The following is an 11918-nucleotide window of genomic DNA, read 5'->3' on the forward strand; positions in this document are numbered from 1 at the left end:
ACATCGTGTGGCTGGTTGTGAAGCGTGATTGTCTTTTGGTCCCGGTCGGTGTTACCAACAGAGACTAAAGGTCCCCCTTTGTGAGCGGCATATTGCGGCCACGTGGAGCTCCTCTAGACCCGGTTCGTGACGCAACTGGGACAAAAAGTTGGGACCTTTTGTCCCGATTGCTTAGTCTCGGTTGCAGAACCGGGAATAAAGGCCCTTAGGAACCGGGACTAATGCCCTCTTTTCTACTAGTGATAGAACATCTAGAATCAACCTAATACAATCCTATGATACAAAAAAATTAAATCTAGTTCACAAATAGGGATGATTTAAATCAAATAATGTGATGAATCGGGAGCTATTTGACTACAACTAACTGAAGGGATCGGAGGAGCTTACTTATCTCATTTCGGGCTATCTCGATCCGCAAAAATGATGAAAAAACAAACAAGATCCGAGGGGGGATGGAGGCGATGAGAGAGGGGCGAGAGAAGAACTCTCTATTTTTCGGGGCGGCTGGGTGGGGAAGATGGGGGTGGGGCAGTAAGGGTGGACAGAGGGGACAGAGGCGTTTAGAGGAACTCCAACCGAGTGAACCATTTTGTCCGTTTGGATTATCCAGACAGAAAACTTCGCCCAAGGAGGCAACCCAAATGGACAAAGTGTCCGTTTGATGTTTGTTTGTTGTCCATCGAGACTCAAACTGAACCCCAATTTGAGTCACAAATGGGTCCGCGGCCGACAAAAACGGACGCCACCGTCGTCTCCTCTCATCCGCTCGTCTTTGCCCTGGACCTACAAATCAGTGTCTCTGCTGCTCCGTCATCACTAGCAGCACTGCTCCCTCGCCACCAGCTGTGTCGCCGGCCGCTCCCTCGCCACCAGTTGTGTGCGCCCTCGATGATGGTACCGACGAAGGCAAAGCGGCGCCCGCGCGAGGCCGCCAACGGTGGGTCAGGTCAGCTGAAGCCGTAGTACAGCCTGCCGGCCGACAGCAAACCATCGACGGAGATTGCGGCCATCGAGAAGTTCCTCTAGTTCCAGACTCGGTGTCGTGCAAGATCCATGCCAAACGCGGCTGCGCCACCCACCCCCGCAGCATGCCATGCCGTTTACGCGTGTCTCGTCGGTCAGACGACTCCAACGCCGTGCTGTGTGTTTTAGGCAAGTGAGGTGTTTAATAAAATGCCAGGATGGACATACAAAAAAAGCATCCGTCTCCGTTGGGTGCTTCCACGAATCCAAATAAAAAAATAGAGACGGACGCACGGACACATGATCCAAATGGACAAAATTGATGTCAGTTTGTGTCGCTGCATTGCAGTTGCTTTTAGGGTTTGCTAACGTAGATAAATCGTGTACCGCCAGAGGTCCTAGAGGTACCGTGTGTAAAGCCATCGCCGAGCCCCTAGCGATAGCCAAACGGATCAGATCTCAAAAAAAGTTTCAACCAAAATCAAATATGGCTAAACTTATTTAAAAGGATCAAACACGAAATCTAGCCCGTGGCCCCATGAGTGTCGTGGGGGGCCGCGGCCGTGCGTGCCATCCAACCAGTCGGTCCGTACCACTAGCACTCATGGCGATCGCGACCCGGACTGGACGGGGACCCCAACGGAGATTAGCCAGACACGAATGTTTTTGGCGTAATTGATCTGCGTCTCGGATGTAGGTAACCGCCACGGGGTAGTAGTAACACACGCCAGCCCGAAAGAAGTTCGTTTTAAACCCTGAATTTGTAGAGATTTGGAGAATCAAACTCTCAAGTACAAATCCTTATCGTTTGTACCCTGAACTACGCAATCCCGGTCTAATCGAATCCTCAATTCGCTTCGCAAACCGGGATTGCAAAGGATGACGGGATTTCTTTGCTTCTGTTCTAGAGCAATAACATAAAGCTGGAGGCTCGCCGGAGTTCCTCGCCTTGCCATCACCATGCTCCCCGAGTCCCCGCGCTCTGCGCCCTACAACTTGTATTGATGCATTACTTCGTGCAGGTTGCTGAAAAATATCGTCTTGTTCCTCACACCTTATACCTGACAGTCAACTATATTGACCGTTACCTTTCCGTCAATGAGATCAATCGCCAAACGCTGGAATTACTCGGTATCGCTTGCATGCTTATAGCTGCGTAAGTTACTAAGCTCCAGCAAGTTCATTTTTATTTATTTCAGTTACTCTTGATTGGAATTTCATTGTCAGGATGCTAATTTTTCTCATTCAATTTTCAGTAAATATGAGGACATCTGTGCACCTCAGGTAGAAGTGATATTACATCAGATTGTTGATTGTTTGTCATTTTGTCTCCGCCTTTCTCTGATTCATAGATAAACAGGTTTTGAACAAGGAAGCTTCCGTCCTTAATTACCTGAAGTTTGAGATGACCGCACCTACAGCAAAGTGCTTTTTAAGGTTTTGCTCGTCAATAAATTTCAAGAAATCATAGCAACGAAACCCCAATTCTAACCATTATTTCTTGCATATAACAGGAGATTTGTACGGGCTGCACAAGTGTGCGATGAGGTATAGCTCTCTTGATCAGCTTCTGGTAGCTTACTGCAATTCAATATGGCACATATTTTGTAGCATTGTATTGATTACTTTTCTTTCTACAGGATCCACCTTTGCATCTCGAGTTCCTAGCCAATTACGTAGTGGAGCTATCACTGCTTGAGTACAGTCTACTTGCTTACCCTCCTTCACTTGTAGCGGCCTCTGCAATTTTCTTGATGAAGTTCATACTGCAGCCAGCAAAGCATCCCTGGATAAGTGCAGCTTTCACAGATCTTCGAGTATTTGCCGAATCAAAATGTTGCTTGATTAAGCTGACATGTACTACTTCCCATTGTAAACTGGAAGCAGAACTCTACCCTTGCCCACTACACACAGTACAAGCCGTCGGAACTATGCGATTGTGTGAAGGCGCTGCACCGCCTTTCAGTGTGGGAGTAATCTTCCTGCAATCAGAGAAAAGTACAGTCCACATAAGGTAAACGAATAGTGTTGATATTATGCCACCAAATTTCTTCAGTAATTATGCTGTAACGTTGCTGATGATATCTTCCTCTACCATTCTTTACTCAGTACAAATTTGTCGGGAAGAAGCAATGTCCAACTTCAGTGCCGGCAGAATTCTTCCGGGACACAGCATGCTAGCGAATAAAAATGCCCAGGAGTAGTTCCAGTTGCTTACTGAATTCTTCATCTTGTTTGTAATGGCATAATACTCGAGTCACTTGGCTGACATATTGTTTGGGAGGCCTGTCCCTCCCATGTATGAGAATATGGTCGCATTATTAGTGTGATATCTTAATAAGTCACCACATTTTGACAGTGCTAATTCTGGTAACATGGTAATATGTTAATTGCTCTCCGTTTCTAAAAAAATAATAATCCACGCATTTAAAGATATGCGCATTAAAAAGGTAATATGGTAATTGCTCTCCGTTTCTAAAAAGTAGTTCATTGTTTTTGAAAAAAAGTTGATGAATATGGTAAAATTTCATTGATTTTGAAAAAACCTCATCAATTTAAAAATGGTTCACAAAAAAGAGTCCAACAATTTTAAAACAAAGTTCACAAAATTTCAATAAAAAATAAATCACGGATTCATGAAAAGTTCACTGATATTGAAATAAAGTTCACGAATTTGCAAATGAAAATTCCATGGATTTGAATCATCTTGCACGCATTTTTAGGCAGACCAACAGAAAAAAAAAATGGTCCGACCCAACACGTTTCCTCTCTGGCCCATCAGTCAGCCGAATCATGCTTTCAAGATTCAATTTAAATTGGGACTGTATAGTTTAAGGTATAAACGACAGGGATTTGAACTTACGGGTTTAATTCGCTGAACCCTTATGAATTCACGATTTAAAATAGACTTCTTACCGCCAGCCCCGTGCTGCCTTACCTAATCTGCCGCGTCTATTTGTAGCCGAGGCCGTGCCGTGGTACCCTCGGTACCCTGCTGCTCCTAGTTGCGGCATGGTGTGATCTATGCTCCACACAGCTTCTTTTATGGATCCTTCCTTATCCTTTAGCACTCACTTAGTTATTATTCACCAGGGAATGATAGACACGGTTCCAGACGGAGTATATATACTGTATTAAATAAAATAGATAGCGTGCTACCATGAAAGAGATAGACACGGTTCTGGACGCAGCAGCGTTGGCCTAAGGCTGCTGGATATCGTGCTGACGCATTACCTGGTGCAATGATATGCATATTGTATCGTCCATTATACATACATGCTGATGCAATACCGAGTCGATATCTGCATGCTGGCACTGCCAGGAAGAGTTTGCGACTCGGTGTATGCAAAATAGAATGGACACCCGCCGCTCATGACACGCTCTATCCAAACCTCGCCGTCGTCCTGATCCACACGTGATCACGGATGTTGACCTCGTGTCTACGTCCTACAGCGCAGCACCATGACAGTCCGTTCCAGCAAGGCCCTTGATCGCTGTGCCAACATGTTTTGCACCATGCTAAGAGCACCTACAACCGAATCCCTTAAATTGAATTCAGTTTGTATCAACAACCGAGACAAAAGATGTCCCTACATAAACCCCTTCGTTTAGTCCGAGCTTATCTTCTTTGTTTTCTCCTCTCTGTTTTCCCATAGCTCGTGCTCTTACCCTCCATTTTTGTCAACGTTTGTTAAAATTTGAGACACCCCATCTATTCAGGGATTATAAAAGGTTAGCAACTTCATGTTTTCACCTCTCATTGCTAGTTTAGCTTGTTTCATGTTCTATAAGTATACTGAGTTATGAGTTCTAGTTTGGCAGTAATTATGTGGGAGTTTATTTGATTAATATGCAATTTGAGTTTAAATTAACTTCTTAGTTTGCATAATAGTAGGTGCGGTTTACTTAGTGCCTTCCCATCTCCGTCCTCACCGCCGTCGATCAACCGCGCCGGCCCGTCGCCGGCACCACCCTAGTGAGGCTCTTGTTGGTCTCCTTTTTATGATTTTTTTTCTTATTTATATGATTTAGATAGTTGCTTGTATAATGTTTTTTACTTGTATGATGGTTTGTTATACATAGTGCCATGCTTTTGATATCCGTCCCCGTCGGTCCTCCTGGTTTATGATTCGGATATGGTATAATATCTTTTTATAAATATTTGTTGCATTCCGTGTTTATGATAATTATGCCCATCAAGTTGACATAGATATTTTTAACTAGGAGGTATGCGAACGAAAAATTATAACCGACCCTCTTGTCGAGAAGTTAAATTTAGTTGAAGAAGAAAATGAGTATTTGAAAGAAAAATCAAAAAGAATTGGAAAAGAGAAGATGAAATTGGAGTTGTATGTTGCCTATGTCGTCGATGATCACAAGATCAAGATGGATACAATACGTTTGAAGATTAGAAAGATTAGAAAATATGTCGTTAATAAAGAGGCTTGATATCATTATGTTGTTGGATCAGTTATTACCTTAGTTGCGATTCTGATCGCATTTGTTGTTGCATTTAAATGCTTTACCTAGATAGTTGTATGTTGTTTTATGAGAATAAGTGTGTATGAACTTGTATTAATTTGATTTTTTCGGTGTTGTGTAATGAAGATGAACCAACAATGAATGTATGATGACCGGCGCTCTTCCCAGTTTATTAATGGCGTGCATAGTTTTCTGTGTGAGACTGAGGCAAACAAGCGGGATGGTTTTGTGTGTTGTCCATGTGATGTGTGTAACAATAATAGGAATTAATCTAGCTCAAAATTCCTCCACGTCCACCTGTTTACGTCCGATTTCATGTCCGACTATAACTGTTGGACCAAGCACGAAGAAAGAGGGGTTCTAATGAAAGAGAATGAAGAAGAAGAGGATGATGGCAACTATCGTTAGGTTCCCTGAATATGATGGTACTACAATGGGGGAATAAGCTGAAGAAGAGGCATCAAATGAGCCCGCTGATGATGTTGGCCGGGCCATTGCTGATGCAAAGAGAAACTGCAGAAGTGAAAAGGAGAAGTTGAAGTTACAGCGCATGTTAGTGGATCACAAAAAATTGTTATACCCAAATTGCGAAGATGACAAGAAAAAGTTGGGTACCATACTGGATTGCTGCAATGGAAGGCAGAGAATGGTGTATCTGACAAGGGATTTGAAAAGTTGCTAAAAATGTTAAAGAAGATGCTTCCGAAGGACAACGAATTGCCCGACATTACGTACGAAGCAAAGAAGGCTATCTGCCCTCTAGGATTAGAGGTGCAGAAGATACATGCATGCCCTAATGACTGCATCCTCTACCGAAGTGAGGAGTACGAGAATTGTAATGCATGCCCGGTATGTTGTGCATTGCGCTATAAGATCAACAGTGATGACCCTGGTGATATTGAGGGCGAGCGCCCCAGGAAGAGGATTCCTGCGAAGGTGATGTGGTACGCTCCTATCTATAATACCACAATTGAAATGTTTGTTCCAAAACAAAGAGCATGCCAAGTTGTTGCGATGGCACAAAGAAGATCGTAAGAAAGAGGGGAAGTTGAGAGTACCCGCTCATGGGTCATAGTGGAGAAAAATTGAGAGAAAGTGGTCGGAGTTTGCACCTGACGCAAGGAACTGTTGGTTTGGTATAAGTGTAAATGGTATTATACCTTTTGGGGAGTAGATCAGCAATCATAACACCTGGCATGTGACTCTATGTATCTATAGCTTCCTCCTTAGTTGTGCATGAAGAGAAAGTTCATTATGATGTGAGTGATCATCCAAGGCCCTAAGCAACCCAGCAACGACATTGATGTGTACCTAAGGCCATTAGTTGAAGAACTTGTACAGTTGTGGGATACAAAAGGTGTACGTGTGTGGGATGGGCATAAACATGACGAATTTGACCTACGAGCATTGGTGTTTGTAAGCATCAATGATTGGCCTGCTCTTAGTAAACTTTGAAGACACACAAACAAGAGATACAATGCATGCACACACTGTTTATGTGAGACCGAAAGTATATATTTGGATAAATGTAAGAAGAATGTGTACCTGGGACATTGTCGATTTCTTCCGATCAAGCATTCTTAAGAAAGTAAGACAATCAATTCAAAGGTGAGGAAGATCAACGGAAGAATCTTGACCACTTTACTGGTATACTTGATATGGTCAAGGGTTTAAAAGTACTCTTTGGAAAGGGTCCTGGCGGACAATCTATTTCGAATGACGCTCATGGACACGCACCCATGTGGAACAAGAAACCTATATTTTGGGACCTACCCTATTGGAAAGTCCTAGAGGTCTGCTCTGCAATCGACATGCTGCATGTGATGAACAATCTTTGCATGAACCTTCTACGCTTCTTGGGCGTGTATAGGAAGACAAAAGATACACTGGAGGCACGGGAGGACGAGCAACATATGCACGAAAAGACGACATGCATCCAAAGCAGTATCAAGGTCGTGCCAACTATGCTCTTACCAAAGAAGAGAAGGCAATCTTCTTTGAATGAATGCTCAGTATGAAGGTCCTGTCTGGCTTCTCATCGAATATAAAGGGAATAATAAATATGGCAGACAAAAAACTCCAAAACCTAAAGTCTCATGACTGCCACGTGATTGTGACGCAATTGCTTCTGGTTGCATTGAGGGGGCTTCTACCCACGATTAGCCATTGTTAAGCTATGTGCAATCCTCAATGCAATTTCCCACAAGGTAATCGATCCAGAAATCCTTCCAAGGTTACAGAATTATTTGGTGCAATGTCTTGTCAGTTTTGAGTTGGTGTTCCCGCCATCCTTCTTCAATATCATGACACACATCCTAGTTCAGCTAGTCAAAGAGATTTCCATTGTTGGTCCTGTATTCCTACACAATACATTCCCCTTTGAGAGGTTCATGGGAGTCTTAAATAAATATGTTCATAACCGTGCTAGGCAAGAAAGAAGCATCTCCAAGGGCCATGAAACAGAGGGGTTATTGAGTTTTATGTTGACTTTATTCATGACCTTAAGCCGATTGGTGTTCCTGAATCATGACATGAGGGGAGACCAAGTGGAATAGGCACGCTAGGAAAGGATTTAGTAATTATGTAGGGACGGGCATTCTTGGGGGCAAGCACACTACACAATTCTACAAAATTCTACATTTGTGGCCCCGTATATCAATGAAGACAAGAATATTCTGTGCTCCAAACACCCAGAGCAGTTCGATGACTGGATTACACGTGAACACATGGGGACTTTTGGCGCTTGGTTGCAAACTGATCTCATGGGTAACAACACTATTGGAGATGACATGTACTTGTTGTCCATGACACCATCTTCGACTGTATTGACTTTCCAAGGGTATGAGATAAATGGGAACATATATTGATTTGTACATTTTACATGATCGCCCAAGATAAAAAGAGCACCAATCAAAACAGTGGTGTCCGCTTTGATGCAGCAAGCACCAATAGGGAAAAGGACATATATTATGGTTACATAGAGGAGATATGGGAACTTGACTATGGAGGTGATTTTAAGGTCCCTTTTGTTTCGGTGCAAATGGGTCAATCTGATAGGAGGCGCGGGGTAAAGGAAGACCCACGGTACGGAATTACAATAGTAGATCTCAACAATCTTGGGTACACCGACGAACCATTCGTCCTAGCTAATGATGTGGCGCATGTTTTCTATGTGAAGTACATGTCTACCAAACCGACAAAAATAGAAGATAATGGAGCGAATACATCATACGATGAGCCAAAGCGCCACATTGTTCCTTTAGAGAAAAGAAACATCGTGGGAATGGAGGACAAGATAGACATATCACAAGATTATGAAAAGTTTCATGAAATTTCTCCCTTCACGGTGAAGACTTACCCAAGCATCCTGTTAAATGATATAGATTGTCCATGGTTTACGGTGCAAATGGACACACGCGAAGAAAAAGTTTTATACGCCAACACTACTTAGGAAAACCTTAGACATGGAGGCTTATTAGTAGCGCTCGTCAAGAAGCGGCGCTACTGTTCTGTACAAGTAGCACGTGTACACAAACCACACTACTGCTACACAAATAGCAGTAGCGCGTCCAGGTAAAAGCTCGCTACTACTACAATTGCCACACCCCTCCCGCGAGGCTAGGTATAGTAGTAGCGCCTCATTCGAAACCGCGCTACTGCTAACATAATAGTAGTAGCGTGTTTTTGGTGCAGGGTGCTACTTCTAAGTTTGAACTTGGCCACATGAAGAGCCCCACATAGCAGTAGTGCCCGCCGCCAAAGCGCGCTACTGCTACTAAATTAGCAGCAATGCGTTTTCCCCAAGCATACTAATGCGGAAGCGCAGCCACCACCTTTTCCATTTCCCTCCCCTCCCCTCCCCCTCCACCTCTTCCTTTCACTTTCCCCACCTTCAAACTAGCTCCCACCTCCTCTCTCCCTCACTTTGCTTCTTCCTCACTACTTCTCCGCCCCATTACTCTTTTTCTACCTCTCTTTCTCCCTCTTTATTGCTTTTAACTAACTACACCACCACCATTATTGCATCTCCTTTCTCTTTTCCTCCCCCTCCACTAGTTAGAGTCATCTTCTTCTCCAACTAGCTAGTAGATCTACTCATTTAATGAAGTGACCTACGTACCTCCCTAACTAGATATAGCCATGTCAAGAAGGATTTGTCTAATTTTGATCATTGCCTAGCTAGGTGTGTGGCGACACCGATCAACACATCATCATCACCGTGCTTGATATCGAGATAGGTAGGTGAATAAATATTTGTGCTTTTGCAAGAATGATATGTGTGTATGCGTGCGAATATGACATAATCGGGCGATATGATGGAAATTGTGTGTGTGGCACGAGTTGTCGCCGAATTGTGCTTGAGTTGCCTATGTTTTGCCAAAATGTTGATTTATTTCCATTTCGGCGAATTTCGGGCAAACTCTATATGTCCTATTTTTAGGGAAGTTCATGCCGAATTTTTGTATGACTTTGATGCATGCATGCATTTTTATAACAAATTTGTTTATTATTACCGCGCAGGCATCCACTATGGTCAGTTGAACGATGGTGGAAAGGTGGTTGCGGTCGGCAGTGTAGGACATGAATGAAAATTACCGGACAGAGATTTTATGTCTGTGTCGAAGATGCAAAGGAGGAGCTTGGCTCAACCCCTATCAGGATGGTCCTGTGATGGCGCACCTTCTCATGACTGGTTTCACGGATGGCTATACTCGGTGGATAATTGAAGAAGAAGAATATGATGATGATGAAGAGGATGCCGACGGGGCAGCCAATGACGCGGGTCAAGACAAAGAAATGACCGATAACGGTGACGGAGAAGGGGACAGACATGACGATGGGGAAGAGGCCAGACATGGCGGCAGAGAAAACGTGGACACGCCACAAACTTCATCGCTACTAAGTTCAATCATGCGGGACCCTCATGTTCCAGACCTGCTTCGCAAGGAGATGAGTACCGACAGAGCTGGTTGCTACATCTAGAGAGGAGGCCAAGCTGGAGCAACTGGTGGTAGACTCCAACACTCCATTGTATGATGGTTGCATTACCGGGGTGACCCGCTTGAGTTTCACCCTCAAACTTCTGAAGACGAAGGCTAAAAACAAATGGACCAGCACTAGCCTCGATGAGCTTCTCAAGTACCTAAATGATGTTCTTCCCGCGGGGAATACACATCCTACTAGTGTGGATGAGGCCAAGAAGATCGTGTGCCCTCTTGATCTACCGCATGCTAGATACCATGCATGCATCAATGATTCCATCATTTATCGGAAGGAGCACGCGGAAAAAACCAGTTGTCCGGTGTGCAATGCTTCTCGATACAAGAAGGCCGGAAAGATATCTCCCCAGAAAGTTGTGTGGTACTTACCGATCACTCCTCTTCTGCAACGTTATTTTGTACATCCCAAGGAAGCAAAGCTCATGCGTTGGCACGCAGAGAGGAAAAAGCCCGATGATGGAGATGGTCCGAAGCTGAGACACCTGCTACTGCAACAAAAGACCTTCCAACGGCGCCATAAACGTGCTGACGGGAGACTGTTCTTGTCTTGATACTCCTCAGCAACGGCACCAGGAATCCTTCTGCTACGGCTATGCCTTAAGGGACTTCCTAGGCAAATATGCAAAGGATTTCCCCCGTGTGTTGGGGCATAGTTTATGCCTAAGTAATTTTGGTGATTGATGACAGTACCGTACAGGACTAACCGTGTGTGTTAAGGTTTCAGATAGCACACGTCAACGGCACAAGACGACGCGTCTCCTCTCTCATGGAACGGAAGCACGACGCTCTCTACGATTCTCTTTATTTGAGTCATAGGAAAGCCGTACTATTAAGAGGGGATCCGTAGTGGAAAGGTTTGGGTGGAATCTATCTTTACACACGCACACTCCACATTCTCCCTTTCCTTTATCTTTGGAGCGGCCCTCGCCTATTTGTTTTGAGCATATCTGCAAAATGGTCCCCAGCGGTAGTACCGCTAGTTCCAGCGGTAGTACCGCTGGACTGCTAGCGGTAGTACCACTGCAGCCAGCGGTAGTACCGCTAGCTGGCGGTAGTACCGCCCCTGGTCAGCGGTAGTACCGCTCCAGGTGCCTTGTTCCACCTACCTAGCGGTAGTTCGTGGACGGACCCTTTTGCGAAGACTTTCTCGGCGGTAGTAGTGTCTGTGCACTACCAAGGGGCCAGCGGTAGTACCGCTGGTGTCAGCGGTAGTACCGCTGGAGGCCCAGCGGTAGTACCGCTGCATCCAGCGGTAGTACCGCCAGGCAGCGGTAGTACCGCTCCTGTTCAGCGGTAGTACCGCTGGAGCTCGGGTAGAGAGTGGGAAAACGGTCTGAATTTTCCCCCCACTATATAAAGGGTTCTTCTAGCTGAGGAACCCTATCTCTTACCTCTCTAAGCTCCATTGTCGCTCCACAAGCTCAAAAGTGCCCGATCTCTCTCCCTAGCCAATCAAACTTGTTGATTCTTTAG

General features: G+C 44.6%; 1 pseudogene; it reads left to right on the forward strand.

Moving 5' to 3' along the window:
- The first annotated feature begins 714 nt into the window (after positions 1–714).
- LOC123409161 lies at positions 715–3453 on the forward strand (annotated as a pseudogene).
- The last annotated feature ends 8465 nt before the right edge of the window (positions 3454–11918 follow it).

This window comes from Hordeum vulgare, chromosome 7H (genome assembly GCF_904849725.1).
Source record: "Hordeum vulgare subsp. vulgare chromosome 7H, MorexV3_pseudomolecules_assembly, whole genome shotgun sequence".
NCBI classification, from domain to species: Eukaryota; Viridiplantae; Streptophyta; class Magnoliopsida; order Poales; family Poaceae; genus Hordeum; species Hordeum vulgare.